Genomic DNA, 15,888 nt, shown 5'->3' on the forward strand with positions numbered 1-15,888 from the left:
TGCCAGCCAGTCATGTAAGCTGTTAAACAAAGTTTCTAATATTCCCATGAAGCCCACATACTCCTCGTGTAGTAGCAGCTCCATTTCCTCCATTATATTGACTAGGCTCCTGGCATTTGTGAACATTCTCCTGAGATTTGTATTGGTGCATATTTTAATTTCCATATGATTTCTCAGGCTTTGTTTTTGAATTGGTAACTCCTTAACCTTTGGATTAGATGTTACGGATATAACTAACCACTAATCATCTCTGTCCTATGCTCACTGCCGGTTATAGCTGCCTCTAAACCCTCCCCCAAAACCTATTTTAAAAGCCCATCCTACGGCTCAACCATGGGAGCCAAACTCCTCTATGTGGGCTTAGCACTATACGACCATATAGCGTGACCAAATCCCCGTATTTTTTTTGAATATGTTCAGGTGTCTTAACTAGCCTTGCAGGATAAATGTCATTCTTGAATATGTGCGCTATAATCTGTTTTGTACTATTCATCTGTCCGGCACATGAATTACAGCGGCCACGTTTTTTTTTTAAGCGCCTTATTAGAGCCATAGGCAGAGGATGCGACCCGAGCCCACCCAGGTGTGTTGCAACAGCGTATGAATATTCGCTGCTGCAACACTGATTATTCTCCTCCTGGCCAATCGGGAAGCAGGTATGAAACCCGTTACCCGATTGGCCAAAATGTCAGGCGATCCTAATGGATGCCTAGCGCTGCGAGGAGCAGAGAGGAGACGCACCATGGAGAGGACACCGGAGCAGGCCACGCTGGAAAATGCCCACATCCACTGTAAGGACAGCGGGAGATGGAGGCTGGATGTTAGTGCAGCGTTGCGCCACGGGGGGGGGGGGGGGTTGGGGTTGGTGGGCGTCAGCTGGCAGTTGTGCTAGGGCCACTCCACCAGCCGCCCCCCCCCCAAAAAAAAACACAAGCATTTTTAGATTAGCATTTCCCATCTATCTAAGACATGGAATAAATAGATTGTGCCATTCTGTGTCTTTGTTATTCTTAAAAAAGTTTTTTTTTTTTTGTTCAGTGCCCTTGAAGTCATGAGATGAGCTTTATCAGTCCATGACGAACGAGTTAAGCATAGACTATCAGAATTTTAAAGCAAAAATAATCAGTCAGACAAGGATTTTATACTCCTGTCACAAGCTAACACATACATAATAAATTAATAGAAGCTTGTGTTATATCACTATTAACTTATCTCTGCATAAGCAAACAACAGCATTGATTTATAAAAAAAAAAAAACAAAAAAAAAAACATCATATCACATATTCCATTCTCGTCATCAGATTTAGGAAATGTATAGTGTTATAGATATCTTTACATTCTATTAGTCAGTGAAGTCAAGTAAATAAGAAACATTGCATTATAATATGTAAAATTGACTATATTCATCGGGGGGCTGGCTCATGCTTACTAGGTTAACTGTAAAGTAAAACTAAACTCTCATTTAGCTTTGTAGAGTTGAGTACTGTAAGTGTAGCACAGGTCTACTATCAAAAGTTATCATTTCAGAACTGTATTGTTTCTTTAGAAAAGGGTTTGGCTCCCTGTAGTGGCCATTGAAATTTTATCAGGATTTCTCCTTCTGGTTAAGAAAAACAGTTATGCATTATAGGACAATGAAGAAGCACTTATGTTGTTAAATCAGGCTGGGAACTACCAACCCACAATGCCAAGCAACAAACCCACAATGCCAAGTCACAGCACAGCCTGCTGGGTAAGCATATAAAAGTACAGGCATGGCCTGCTTTCTCTCTCTCTCTCTCTCTCTCTCTCTCTGGATGCCATTCAACAACCAGCAAAATGCCTGTGTGTGTGCCCAGGGCTGGGAGAGCCTGTGGCCTACAGCAGAGAGAGTGGATCTCCTGCTGTAGGCCAGGATCCTTGTGAGCAGCCCTGCCGATCGAGCAGGAGAACCAGCCAGCGAATCAGAGCTATTGAAGCCACCTGCCTTCCAGCATACCGAAAGGAGCAGCACGGTGCGGAGGTGCCATCTATACAGACGGAGTCCACATTTGCCTATCCATGTAGTGACTGTACTATTGTTAAGTGATTGCCTGCTATACAGACTGCCGCTGAGACCTGTAGTCCCACGGCTGTGGATCTATTGCACCTGAGTATTCTATAGCTGGATCCTGGGGTTTTCTGTTTCCTTTTCCCCCATGCTGCAAGGTCAGCAATGTACTGTTCACTCACAGAAGGAATTACAAGTGGGGATAGTTTGCAGCTAAGTAATCAATCTCACCATATTCTACAGTTACTGTTTCCTTTGGTATTTAGGATTACAAATACGTGCACCACCTCACACTGCAGTACAATTAAGCTAGCTGAAGACAAGAAAACTGGAACTGGAGGAACTTTCAATACTTTATTCTTTCACAAGGCTTTACTGCTATACAATTGTGTATCACTCTGAACTGCACTCTAGGGGGAGCCATTTAGCAACATACAGTTGGAACTTGTACTTTTATTATTGTGTTCACTGTTGTGTATTCTGCATGCAGTGGTCTGTGTGCTGAGGCCTCAGTGGGGAGGTGCTTCAATACAGATATTAGAGTGTTGAGGATCTTTTCCACTGTGCACCTATTCACATATACCCTTATCAGGTTGTTATTGGATACAGTGGTGTGACGTTATTGCTTTGAACAAATATCTCTGCCAATAATATTTGTGTTATTTATCTGTTATTCACACCATTTCTTTATGTTATTCTACACTATTTTTCATCATAGTAAACTTTTACAAGTTGTTCATTGATATCTTGTGTGAGTCTCTATTTACTGTCACAACTGATGAAGTGATGGAACCCAGGGTCTCGGTAAATATATGCTTTTTCATTATTGTGTAATTTTCTGTTGCTGTGTTCTACACCAACATTGTTAAGCAGGTGTGCCAGAGGGGTTGAGACAGTTCTTGGGGTTGAGCGGCAGAGTGCAGAACCAAACAAATATTAAGCGGCTCCTACGGGGGTAGCGCTAAATAAGTAAGGACCCATTCACACTATGGGCGGTTACTTGTATTTTTCCCCATGGATAAATGTAGGTAAATGCAATGGCAAACAGAAAACAATAGTCTTCTGTGTGTCATGTTCACACCAGAATGCAATGTTTCACTGCATTCCAAAGCTATGCGATATTGTGCAACATGTTTGTATAATATTACACCTCTCTGAAAGGTCTTGCATATCATCGCACACTGCCTCAGGACTGCAGGGTAAGAGACTCCTCCTGCTCCTTCTCATACCTCGGTGCCCCCCACCTCTCCTCCTCATCTGTCCCTGCAGATGCAGCTACAGCCACAATCACTACTTCTTGCCAGCTGAAGAATGTAGAGGAGGAGCCTGGGGCGGAGCACCGAGGCTGTCAGGCAGGAGTACACAGGTGATGCATGCTGGTAAAAGGCAGGGTCGTGGGTCCAAAGCTGATAGGGAGCAAGATTGAAGGGGTGGAGTTCCAGAAACCATTAGAGGAACAGCCAATCAGGTGCTTGCGTGTGGCGAGAGGGCATTACCTAAGTGCGTCACTCCGAGGGAGGCTCAGTCTACGACTGGACAGCTAGAAGAGCAGCACGATCCGGGTGTTTTCCGTCACTTCCACCTAAATCCTTCAGACAGCAACACGTCTGACTGCTAAGAGGGCGGAGATTGTCGATAGGTGATATAGAGAGGGGGCGGGCACTTACTAAGGCCCCCATACGGAAATGTTTTAAAAAAATCTGAAGAAACCATGTAGGTTACTGGGGCAGACTGCGCCTGGTCCCTCCCCAGATTACACTTGTGCCTTTCACCCACAACCGCTCTCCACCCCTGGCGCTGTGAAGGCTGATTTTCTTGCTACAACGGTAAAGGGAAAAAGCCAACAATGGATAACTTTGGGGAGGGGTCCAAGAAGGTGTACTTCCCATGGTGTTGCCATGGTTACAGACGCCGGTGTTGCTAAGTAGACATGTGCAATTCGTTCTGTTTCTAATTCGTTTTTTACGAAAATTCGGAAATTCGTGAATTACGAATTTTCGTATTTACGAATTTTTTATTTACGAATTTTCGGACTTCCGAAAATTTTGAATTTACGAATTTTCGTATTTCCGAAAATTCGAATTTACGAATTTTCGTATTTCCGTTTTTTTTACGAATTTCGGAAATTCGGATTTTCGGAAATTCGGAAATCCGATTTTTTTTTCGGATTTTGAAATTTTCGAAATTCCGAATTTTCGAATTTTTCAATTTTCGAATTTTTCAATTTTCGAATTTTCGAATTTTTCAATTTTCGAATTTTCGAATTTTTCAATTTTCGAATTTTTCAATTTTCGAATTTTTCAATTTGGAAAATTCAAAATGGAAAATTCGAATTTTAGAATTTTTCAAATTTCCAAATTTCGTATTTTTCAGAAATTTCGAATTTTAAATTTTTCAATTTTCGAAATTTTGAAATTTCGTATTTCCGAATTTTCGTATTTCCGAATATTTTCGTATTTCCGAATATTTTCGTATTTCCGAATTTTCGTATTCAAATTTTCAAAAATTCAAAAATTCGAAATTTCGAAAAATTCGAAATTTCGAAAATTGGAAAATTCGAAATTCAAAAATTGAAAAATTCGAAAACTGAAAAATTTGATATACGAAATTACGAAATTTCGAAAATACAGAATTTCGAAATTTCGACATTTTCGAATTTTAACATTTTCACTTTTCCAATTTCGAATTTTTCAGAAATTTCGAAATTTGGAATTTTTCAATTTTCGAATTTTTCGTATTTCGAAATTTCGAAAATTTAAAATTTTTTAAATCGAAAATTCAAAAATTCGAAACGTCAAAAATCGAAATTTCGAAAATTTAAAAAATCGTAAATCGAAATTTCGAAAATTGAAAAATTCGAAATTTCGAAAATTTCGAAATTCGAAATTTCGAAAATTTCGAAATTCGAAATTTCGAACATTTCGAAATTCGAAATTTCGAACATTTCGAAATTCGAAATTTCGAACATTTCGAAATTCGAAATTTCGAACATTTCGAAATTCGAAATTTCGAACATTTCGAAATTCGAAATTTCGAACATTTCGAAATTCGAAATTTCGAAAATTTCGAAAATTGAAAAATTCGAAAACGGAAAAATTCTAAATTCAAAAATTCGAAAATCGAAATTTCGAAAATTGAAAAATTCGAAATTCGAAATTTCGAAAATTTAAAAATTCGAAAACTTAAAAATTCGAAAATTCGAAAACAAAAATTCGATATACGAAATTTGAAATTTCGAAATTTCGACATTTTCGAATTTTAACATTTTTCACTTTTCCAATTTCGAATTTTTCAGAAATTTCGAAATTTGGAATTTTTCAATTTTCGAATTTTTCGTATTTCGAAATTTCGGAAATTGAAAAATTTCGGAAATTGAAAAATTTTTAAATCGAAAATTCAAAAATTCGAAAATTTAAATATTCGAAACGTCAAAAATCGAAATTTCGAAAATTGAAAAAATCGAAAATCGAAATTTCGAAAATTTCGAAATTCGAAATTTCGAACATTTCGAAATTTCGAACATTTCGAAATTTCGAACATTTCGAAATTTCGAACATTTCGAAATTTCGAAAATTTCGAAAATTGAAAAATTCGAAAACTGAAAAATTCTAAATTCAAAAATTCGAAAATCGAAATTTCGAAAATTGAAAATTGAAAAATTCGAAATTTCGAAAATTTAAAAATTCGAAATTCGAAAATTGAAAAATTCGAAAACTTAAAAATTCGAAAATTCGAAAATTCGAAAACTGAAAAATTCTGAAATTTCGACATTTTCGAATTGTAACATTTTTCACTTTTCCAATTTCGAATTTTTCAGAAATTTCGAAATTTGGAATTTTTCAATTTTCGAATTTTTCGTATTTCGAAATTTCGAAAATTGAAAAATTTTTAAATCGAAAATTCAAAAATTCGAAAATTTAAATATTCGAAACGTCAAAAATCGAAATTTCGAAAATTGAAAAAATCGAAAATCGAAATTTCGAAAATTGAAAAATTCGAAATTTCGAAAATTGAAAAATTCGAAAATTTCGAAATTTCGAAAATTGAAAAATTCGCAAATTAAAAAATTCGAAATTTAAAAATTCGAAAACTGAAAAATTCGAAATTCGAAATTTCGAAAAATTCGAAATTTCGAAAATTCAAAAATTCGAAAATCGAAATTTCGAAAATTCAAAAATTCGAAAACTGAAAAATTCGAAATACGAAATTTGAAATTTCGAAAATTCGTAAATTTCTGAATTTCCGAAAATTCTTTTTTTTTTTTCGTTTCATTCGTTTTTTTCGTTTCATTCGTTTTTTTCCGTTTTTTGCTTTTTCGGAAATCCGAAAATTTCCCGAATTTACGAATTTACAAAAAACGAAAAAAACATTTTTTTCAAAATTTACGAATTTTCGAAAAAATAAAAAAAACGAATGAAACAAAAACGGAATTTTTTTTTTAGAATTTCCCGAATTTACGAATTTACGAAAAAATAAAAAAAACGAAAATAACAAACGAAAAAAAAGATTTTTTTGGCAGTGCTTGTGCTGGTTTGTGCCGCAAAAAGAAACATTTGTGCCGCTTTGATTCCAGAGATATTGAGCGTTATATTTTCTGTAACCCCACCCACTTTGCACCCCATGTTGCTGAATTTAAAAAAAAAACGGCGCCATTCGTTTGTGCCGCGTTTGTGCCGCAAAAAGAAACATTTGTGCCGCTTTGGTTCCGGAGATATTGAGCGTTATATTTTCTGTAACCCCGCCCACTTTGCACCCCATGTTGCTGAATTTTAAAAAAAACGGCGCCATTCGTTTGTGCCGTGTTTGTGCTGGTTTGTGCCGCAAAAAGAAACGTTTGTGCCGCTTTGGTTCCGGAGATATTGAGCGTTATATTTTCTGTAACCCCGCCCACTTTGCACCCCATGTTGCTGAATTTTAAAAAAACGGTGCCATTCGTTTGTGCCGCGTTTGTGCTGGTTTGTGCCGCAAAAAGAGCTTCGAAAATTTCGAAAATTGAAAAATTCGAAAACTGAAAAATTCTAAATTCAAAAATTCGAAAATCGAAATTTCGAAAATTGAAAAATTCGAAATTCGAAATTTCGAAAATTTAAAAATTCGAAAACTTAAAAATTCGAAAATTCGAAAACAAAAATTCGATATACGAAATTTGAAATTTCGAAATTTCGACATTTTCGAATTTTAACATTTTTCACTTTTCCAATTTCGAATTTTTCAGAAATTTCGAAATTTGGAATTTTTCAATTTTCGAATTTTTCGTATTTCGAAATTTCGGAAATTGAAAAATTTTTAAATCGAAAATTCAAAAATTCGAAAATTTAAATATTCGAAACGTCAAAAATCGAAATTTCGAAAATTGAAAAAATCGAAAATCGAAATTTCGAAAATTTCGAAATTCGAAATTTCGAACATTTCGAAATTTCGAACATTTCGAAATTTCGAAATTTCGAAATTCGAAATTTCGAAAATTTCGAAAATTGAAAAATTCGAAAACTGAAAAATTCTAAATTCAAAAATTCGAAAATCGAAATTTCGAAAATTGAAAAATTCGAAATTCGAAATTTCGAAAATTTAAAAATTCGAAATTCGAAAATTGAAAAATTCGAAAACTTAAAAATTCGAAAATTCGAAAATTCGAAAACTGAAAAATTCGATATACGAAATTTGAAATTTCGAAATTTCGACATTTTCGAATTGTAACATTTTTCACTTTTCCAATTTCGAATTTTTCAGAAATTTCGAAATTTGGAATTTTTCAATTTTCGAATTTTTCGTATTTCGAAATTTCGAAAATTGAAAAATTTTTAAATCGAAAATTCAAAAATTCGAAAATTTAAATATTCGAAACGTCAAAAATCGAAATTTCGAAAATTGAAAAAATCGAAAATCGAAATTTCGAAAATTGAAAAATTCGAAATTTCGAAAATTGAAAAATTCGAAAATTTCGAAATTTCGAAAATTGAAAAATTCGCAAATTAAAAAATTCGAAATTTAAAAATTCGAAAACTGAAAAATTCGAAATTCGAAATTTCGAAAAATTCGAAATTTCGAAAATTCAAAAATTCGAAAATCGAAATTTCGAAAATTCAAAAATTCGAAAACTGAAAAATTCGAAATACGAAATTTGAAATTTCGAAAATTCGTAAATTTCTGAATTTCCGAAAATTCTTTTTTTTTTTTCGTTTCATTCGTTTTTTTCGTTTCATTCGTTTTTTTCCGTTTTTTGCTTTTTCGGAAATCCGAAAATTTCCCGAATTTACGAATTTACAAAAAACGAAAAAAACATTTTTTTCAAAATTTACGAATTTTCGAAAAAATAAAAAAAACGAATGAAACAAAAACGGATTTTTTTTTTTAGAATTTCCCGAATTTACGAATTTACGAAAAAATAAAAAAAACGAAAATAACAAACGAAAAAAAAGATTTTTTTGGCAGTGCTTGTGCTGGTTTGTGCCGCAAAAAGAAACATTTGTGCCGCTTTGATTCCAGAGATATTGAGCGTTATATTTTCTGTAACCCCACCCACTTTGCACCCCATGTTGCTGAATTAAAAAAAAAAACGGCGCCATTCGTTTGTGCCGCGTTTGTGCCGCAAAAAGAAACATTTGTGCCGCTTTGGTTCCGGAGATATTGAGCGTTATATTTTCTGTAACCCCGCCCACTTTGCACCCCATGTTGCTGAATTTTAAAAAAAACGGCGCCATTCGTTTGTGCCGCGTTTGTGCTGGTTTGTGCCGCAAAAAGAAACGTTTGTGCCGCTTTGGTTCCGGAGATATTGAGCGTTATATTTTCTGTAACCCCGCCCACTTTGCACCCCATGTTGCTGAATTTTAAAAAAACGGTGCCATTCGTTTGTGCCGCGTTTGTGCTGGTTTGTGCCGCAAAAAGAAACGTTTGTGCCGCTTTGGTTCCGGAGATATTGAGCGTTATATTTTCTGTAACCCCGCCCACTTTGCAGCCCATGTTGCTGAATTTTTAAAAAATTCCCATATTTCCACATCTGCAATCAGATTGGTATCATTTGTAATTAAAGTGGTTGTAAAGCCTTTTTTTTTTACTTTTACCTATAATAAGGCTTACCTGTAGGTATTCCCCTACCTACTTGCAGCGGCGCAGGGGGAATCCTCGGCTAAAGGACCGGCAGCCGCCGGACCTTGCCGAATTGAAGTCTCCCACGCGCATGCGTGGGAGTGACGACATCGCCGCTCCAGCCAATCACATCGCTGGAGCGGCGATACCCGGAAGGCACGCCGAGTTAAGATGACATCTCGCTTGGCGTGGACCAGGTAAGTTCTCTTCTCCTCGTTCCAAGGTAAGTATTTCATAATGAGCTAGTATGCGGTGCATACTAGCTCATTATGTCTTTTGCCTTGCAGGTATAAAAAAAAAAAATTGCATATGCAGGTATACAACCGTTTTAACTGGTTGCCGACCAGCCGCCACTGTTTTACTGCGACAGAATGGCACTGATGGACGAAGCAATGTTACCTTACGTTGCTTCATCTTTTGGCCACCAGTGGCACACGCGCTCACCTTTGGAGCTGATGCAAGTGCCCAGCAGGAAAATTGAAAAATGGTCAAACATTCCCATAGACACACTCCTAAACTTTGTGGTTAGCCTTCCCAGAAGATTGAAAGCTGTTATAGCTGGGCCAACTCAATATTGAACCCTGTGGACTAAAACTGGGATGCCGACATCCCAAGTCCCCTGCGAGGTCCGGGAGTCTCCGGGAATTAAAGCTGTGAATGATCCTGTGCGGGTGCACCAGGGCACCTTCATTCCGGGGTATATACAGTGTCCCGGAATTAAATAGCGGACACAGCCAGTGCTGCCACCCTACTAAATACATTTGCGGAACTGGTTTCTAAGGCTGGCCTCGCTTGGCATCTAGCAACCAATGACATCACAGACTGTCAGACAGTGAGGCCAGGAGTGAGGCCTGCGCCTAGTGCTGCACTGTTGTCTTCACCCACCTTTGCAGTCGGCACCTCCTCCTTCCCCAGCACCCAGCGGCAGGCAGCAGGGAGTCAGGACTAGTGTGATCTTCTTCACTCTAAAGACAGTGTCTCCCTAGTCCCTACCCAGCCCATCTGCTGTGTCTCAGCCTGCCTCTGTCAGCTCAGAAGTGCCTGACTGCTGCTACTGCTCAGGTAGCAGGTGGGGAGGAAGCAGAAGTGGCATGGGCTGTCAGGCTGACCCGAGAGGAGCATGAAGTGTCCAGACTCACAGGCACACAGGTACAGATACCATGGGGTTGTGGCAGGGAGAGGGCAAGTAGGACTGGAACACCACCTTTCTGAAATGGGTTTACCACCTCCCTGAAATCAGTTTTTGCAGGTTGGGATGTCTGGGGATGCCATTAAAGTCCATGTGCGTGTAAAGGCAGGCGTCCCAATACATTTGGTAAGTATACTTGTTTCAAAAGGTCTGCATTAGACATATAGGGCTAATATCAGAGTGATGACTAGGATGAACAGAATCTCTGAAGGCTATAAATACACTCATAGATGGGGGAAGCAAGAGACATCTTCAGCTACAGACAGCTCAGGATCAGGGTTAATGATACAGTACTGGATCTATGCTATGATTACACGTACACTTATTTTCTATGTTTAAGGAGCCTCACAAACCTCTAGTGCCCACCTCTCCCACTCTGGACCCCATAGCAGCTGTGTGGACTTCTATGGCTGTAGTTACCCCACTTGGAGAACAGCCTTTAAAAAAATCCTTTAGCCCAGGTTCACACTTGGTACGATTTGAGATGTCAAATCGCATCTCAAATCGGCGGCATTTGCCGGCAATTGTCGGCAATGGCACTGTCCTAATCGGTGCGACGCCGCATCTGCAGCTCTGCACCGATTTCAAAAAGTAGTACCTGTACTACTTTTTGCGATTTCGGGCCGCGATTTACATTGAACCCTGCACAGATGTCTCTTAAATCGCGGCCGAAATCGCGGCCGCGAAATCGAGGTAAAATCGCGCTTTTACCGTGATTTTGAATTCGCAGCAGTGTGAACCTAGCCTCAAGGTATATCTATTGTGAGGAAAACAAGGAGGCTGCCTTTGTTGACCTCATCTTCTGGTAATGCTATTTGCCTGGCTATTATGCTGAAACTCTTAGAGCCGGTTCACACTGGGGCAGCACAACTTGCCGATCGACTCGGCAAGGCGATCTGCCCTCGAATTCAGAGGCGACTTTCAAAATTACTTCTGTATTGAAGTCAATGCAAGTTGCCCTAAAGTCATCCCAAAGTAGTAGAGGAACCTTTTTCTAAGTCCCAGCGACTTGAGTCGCTCCTATGGGATTTTAAGCAGGATGCCTGGACATACCAAAATAGTACAAACAACAAATTCCTTAAATAAAATTATTTTATTTGAATAAATACATACAACAAGAATTTTATTATATATATATATATTTTTTGATAAAATTCGGCCGTGGCATATACTATTAGTTTTTTAACATCATCAATAAATATTTTAAAATAACTCCACCAAAATATTTACATACAATCCAGCTCAGCCACTAAGACTCAAGCTGAAAAGAATCAGCCTTTAAATTAATCCACACCAAACTGTCCCCCTTTGCCAAACATGACAAAGTGGACCTTACCACATAGTGTAGCTGGGACAAAGGGAGGGGGGGTGGCAAGTTCCGCTGTTGATCCTCTTCAGGCGACTGGCCCCGGACCTCCTGGACTAGCCCTTTAAATAGGCACCCCCTAAGGTTCTGGAAGGTTCTATGGGGTCAGCTGACCCCAATTGACCTATCCCAAGCCCAGGAGACCCCAAGATTTTTCCCCAGTAACCCGACATTTGAACCAATCCCTAACTTTCCCGCCTGAATGACCTACTGACCTATCCTAAGCTCAGGAATTTTTCCCCAGCAACTGGCTAAATAACCAATCCCAGGCCTTCCCGCTTTTTTCCTAAGGGGGAACCTAGAAACTGCTCCTGCCAAGAATCCCATAAGGAAAAGGGGAGAATTAAAACAGTCTTATCCCCTTTTCCTCACATTAGAACGATTCCATTGTACAAAACGGAGCGCGACTTGTCAGGCGGCTAAGTCGCCTGACGAGTCGCACCTGTGTGAACCGGCATTAACTTTAATATTATGATTCTCTGACTGGGCACAAGTATAAACAGTAGTTTGTGAATTCCGACTTTACTGATCTACATACATGTTTGGTGTATTGAAGTGAGAGGCAACCAAGAAACTTAGCAATTCTTTGTTATTCCTAAAAAGTAACATTATTTTGTTCAGTGCCCTTACACAACTATAAAAGTCATGGGATAAGCTTTATCAGTCCATGACGAAACTGAGATAAGCATGATAGACTATCAAAATTTTAACGCTAAATTAATTAGTCATAGATAAGGGTTTTATACTCCTGTCACAAGCTAATCACACATACATAATAAATGAATGGAAGCTTGTATTATATCACTATCAACGTATCTCTGTGTAGCGCCCTGCTCCCATTGAGTGGGCGCTATGTGTTAAATTATAGTTGCCTGAGCATGTAGTTTTGGCTCAGAATAATTATTCTAAATTGTGGTTCTGTTCAGTTCAGCTGGGTTTCACAAGTTTCCCCCTGACGGTGGGCGTTGCTGTCACCGCAGGTCACAGTTGGAAAGGCAACAAGCTGGATGTTTTGGGCATCTCCTTCTCAGAAGTAGCTCAGGGGGCGTGGTCAACCAGCTGTGCATTCTGGGGAGGGGTACTTAAGGGACAGGCACCGTTTAGCGAGGTTGGTCTCCCGATCCGGACCTGAGGGCCCTCCTGGCTTCAGGGATGTGTGTGCTGTTTCATAGCCCGAGGCCTCGCAACTGATAGTAGGCCCAGGAGTTTTTGGGGCCTACTGATCCAGGGATGGTCCTTCGCTAACTTATCTACGAAAGGAATCTGAACCAGAGGGATTCAATTGATGGACGTACCCTGGCGGATTCACCTCACTGTGTTGCCGGTCCGGCTGAAAGATTCTTGGCACAGTGAGTTGTGTAACTTGTGTTGGAACTATACCAAGTGTGCATTTGGTTACTCAATCTTGTGGCAGAAGATCGTGAGACGGCCTGACAACACTTATCAAGTCTGTGGCAGAGACTTTGACGAGCTTAGCATCAGCTGCTAGGTCGGTGAGCGTAGGCCTATCTGGTGGTTGCTGAAATCTAGTGTGGAGCTAAATTAATCCTCTGGATCTAAGTTATACCTGTGATCTGCAAAGCAAAAGTACCTGAGTCTTTCCCTATCCCTCTACACCTCTGTTGGAGAACTTTGTTCAATAAAAACCTTGAAAGAGACAGTGTGTTTGGTGCAGACATTCTTACGGACAACTCTTCAAAGAGAACCCCTGTAACGAGCGTACGGAACAGTAAGGTAACGGCAGGCCCAAATCTAAACCAGCAGTTCCTTTGGGGGTAGTGCTACATCTGTATAAGAAAACAACAGCATTGATTTACAAAAAACACCACATAACATATTCCATTCATGTCATCGGATTTATGAAATGTATAGTGTTATAGATATCTTTACATTCTATTAGTCAAGTAAATAAGAAATGTTGCATTATAATACGTATGTAAAATTTACTATATTCATCTGGGGGCTGGTTAACTGTAAAGTAAAACTAAACTCTCATTTAGCTTTGTAGAGTACTGTAAGTAAGGACCCATTCACACTATGGGCGGTTACTTGTATTTTTCCCAATGGATTAATGTAGGTAAATGCAGACCAAACTTCAACACAGTATCCTACTAACAGTTTGTGCACTTGTTCGTTGGCATGCGGTGGCGCGCTAAGAACAATTTGTAATCCAGTAAGGTAATGGCAAACTGATAACATTTCCTGGACAGTCAAACCATAAAAAAATGGATGTCAGCGATCCGCCCTTCCGCAAGACAAACAGTACTTTCAGGCAAATGCCCGTCTCACCCAACCGGTTTAGGCCTTGTCCCTCTACGGCACACCGTCCAGTCGATCAACAGACTCCGGTCCTCAGACAGGTCACAGGGTTACTGGGATCTCATCCGATGGCTCCGGTAGGAGCTCCGTCTCTCCGTCTGAAAGCCGCTCCGCCCAGGTGTATGTAGGCCTCAACCGCCGCCTACTCCCCGTAGAGACACTCCTGCAGTGTCCTCCTGGGTTGAAGAGGCGGTCCAGAGAGAGCGCGCAAAAAACACGTCCTCTCCCTTAAATTACCTCCCTCTGCAGGCGGTGTGGAAGGCAAAGCATCTTGGGGTTGCACAGCTGCTCTCTGGGCAATGCAGTTCATTACAGGCCAGAGCAAATGGAGTCTCTCCTCCTACTGAACTCAATCCCCCAACATTCACTGCGGTACCAGAACAAAATGTAAACAACAGATGGCTATAACCCAACTCGGCCACTGGAGGGAGCTGAAATCCTTCATGATCAGCAATAGTAGTCTTTGTATCACATCAAAAGGGCAATACCCGCTACACAGGAGGTATACATCTTTTAGTTGCATTCAAAAGGTGGATAAGCAATATATTTTTGTTGTGCTTTCTAGGAAGTGGGCAGAGGTGGAGAAGGCAATTGGCAGGTTTTTACCCAAGGTGGCTATTTATTTGCAGCAATGGGCAGGGTCGGTGCAAGCATTTTTTGTCTACACGGCCAAAAATATAAGATGGGGGGGGGGGGGCACATCATGGTGGTTGTGGAAGTGATTGGTGGCTTTACAGCCACTTTTATTACTTTCACATTGAAAGACAACAGTCGGCTTAAAACCATGTCTGCAGCAAGGTTAAAAATCCTGATTTTACTGCCCCCCCATCCTTATGGCATATGCCTAAACTGCCTTATGGATGCGTTGATCCTTTTCAGCCAATTACATCTCAGCACACGGGGAAGAATTTGAGAAACCCTTCAGCTTATTTTAAAGTATTTGTGAGATTTTTTTTTTATTTTGGTAGAAGAAATACTGTAATGCCTTGTACACACAACAGGTTTTCACGACAAGAAAATTGCCATTTTTTATATTGGTCGTGAAAACCGGTCGTGTGTATGCTCCCTAGCAGTTTTCTCGACGAAAAAACTGCCCGCAAAAAATTGAAACCAGCTCTCTTTTTTCTTGTTGTGTTTCCCGTCAGTCTTTTTCTCGTCGCGAAAAACAGTCGTGTGTATGCTTTTCCGAGGGGGAAAAAACGTGCATGCTCAGAATCAAGTATGCAGCCTAAAAGCAGCCCAAAGGGTGGCACCATTTGAAAGGAACTTTCCCTTTATAGTCCCGTCGTACGTCACCGCGCTTTGGTCGGACGTTTTTTTGCATGAACGTGTGTATGCAAGTCAGGCTGGAGAGGAATCACGTCGTGAAAAACTTCGTTTTTTTTCCTGCCGAGAAAAATGGTTGTGTGTACGAGGCATAACTCTTCAGCAGTAAATGAGTCTTACCTCTAGCGGAATTAGCTTTTTTTGACTATACTTATTCAGTATGTTTATACCAGGGGTGTCCAAACTTTTTTCAAAGAGGGCCAGATTTGATTAAGTGAACATGCGTGAAGGGCCGACTATTTTGCCTGACATTCTTTGAACCATTAAAATTCTGAAGTGTGTTCGTCTGAGCACTAATACACTGCCCAACAAGAATTCTCTTGCCTTTGTGGCTGTGTGTGGTGAAGAGATGAGCTGGGGCGTGTTATTTGGATCTACTGTATATATTTTATTTGTGGCCCCAACGAATCCCAGAGCGCTGCTTAGGACTAAGGATGAGCTTGGGCGTGTTATTTGGATATACCGTATTTATCGGCGTATAACACTCACAGGCTTACCATTACCATGTATGCAGCCTCACCATTGCCATGAATGCAGCCTTACAATTGCCATGAATGCAGCCTTACCATTGCA

This window comes from Rana temporaria, chromosome 9 (genome assembly GCF_905171775.1).
Source record: "Rana temporaria chromosome 9, aRanTem1.1, whole genome shotgun sequence".
NCBI lineage: Eukaryota > Metazoa > Chordata > Amphibia > Anura > Ranidae > Rana > Rana temporaria.